The sequence below is a fragment of the Pteropus medius genome, unplaced genomic scaffold (assembly GCF_902729225.1).
Source record: "Pteropus medius unplaced genomic scaffold, Ma_sr-lr_union100, whole genome shotgun sequence".
In the NCBI taxonomy this organism is placed as follows: Eukaryota; Metazoa; Chordata; class Mammalia; order Chiroptera; family Pteropodidae; genus Pteropus; species Pteropus medius.
In genome coordinates, this window is record NW_024349797.1 from 11057812 (window position 1) to 11059124 (window position 1313).

Consider the following 1313-nt stretch of genomic DNA (forward strand, 5'->3'; position numbering starts at 1 on the left):
GTGCTGTGTCCTTGACATTCGGAGAGAAATATGATGCACCTGATAGACACAGACTAGTGGAGGAAAATAGTACTTTCTGATAGGAATTAAATGAAGGTAACACAAATGACCTTTATAAGACACATTGTTTTAGTCTATTTTTTGCGCTGATGTGGAAATGAGAAAAAAGGATGACTCACTTACCAGCAGTTAATCATGTTCAGTTAACTTGTATTGGCTAGTGGCCCTTTGGTATTTGGGTGGCATGCATGAGTTATTATTATAGATGAGAAAGCAGGTCGTGAAAGAGGGTGGGCGTCAGAGACAGAGGAGTTGAGTGTCAATCCCAGCCTAGCCCTCACTTCCTAACTCTGTGACCTTGGGCAAATGATGAGACCCCCCCCCAGTGGTGCATAACTCCATTGCAACAGCAGGATAATAATCATTCCTCCCTCACTGGATTATGAAGATTAAAGAGGCGATATATAAACTGCTTTGTTTACTGTCTGAAGTATTAATGAGCATGTGCTATTAGTTCAGAACTGCAAATTCCATGTGAATATTATAAGTTAAAAAATCTGTTTCTTAAAGTTCCTGCATCATAAAGCAATTAGTGCCTTTTGGTAAAGACAAGATAATCCATTTAAAATCCAAAATTAGATTTAAAAAAAGATAGAGCATATGATGGCATTGCACTAACCAATAAAGACACTAGCAGGGTCTATGGCCATGCCACCCTGAATGTGCCCGATCTCGTCTGATCTCGGAAGCTAAGCAGGGTCGGGCCTGGTTAGTACTTGGATGAGAGATCACCTTGGAATACCAAGTGCTGTAGGCATTAAAAAAAAAAAAGAACACTAGCAGGGGTTTAGGGATGAGAAAGATGAGTAGACTATGTAGACTATGGCAAACGTTTATATGATAATAAACTTTAAACTTATAAGAGCATTGTCTATGTTTGAAATCATGGCCTTTTATAGGTTCATTAAATAATCTCATTCAATGTGCACAGGAATGTTGTGAAATATTAGCTATTTTCCCAATTTTACAGGTAAGTATATTAAGGTCTGCACAGTGTAAGTGAATTGCTTAGTTATACAGATAGCAATATGTGGTTTCTGAATTTCAACTCCTAGCTTTTGACTGTGAAACATGGGCGATTAATCACTTCTTACCTCTGTGGGGATATTGGGCATGGGCTGTGCTTACACAGTGTGAATTTGGATGAGGCAAAAAGGAAGGGACAACCATCTTATATTGGGGAATTAACTGGAGCAAGGGCACATGAGTGAGCAAGCTGTGTTCGGGGACAGCGAGGGATCCAGCTTGATAGA

At 39.5% G+C, this 1313-nt stretch overlaps 1 non-coding gene across 1 annotated transcript; it reads left to right on the forward strand.

Moving 5' to 3' along the window:
* The first annotated feature begins 698 nt into the window (after positions 1 to 698).
* Positions 699 to 817, forward strand: LOC120619883 (5S ribosomal RNA). Its single transcript, XR_005657674.1, has one exon. It is a non-coding gene; the product is annotated as a 5S ribosomal RNA (ribosomal RNA).
* Positions 818 to 1313: the final 496 nt, after the last annotated feature.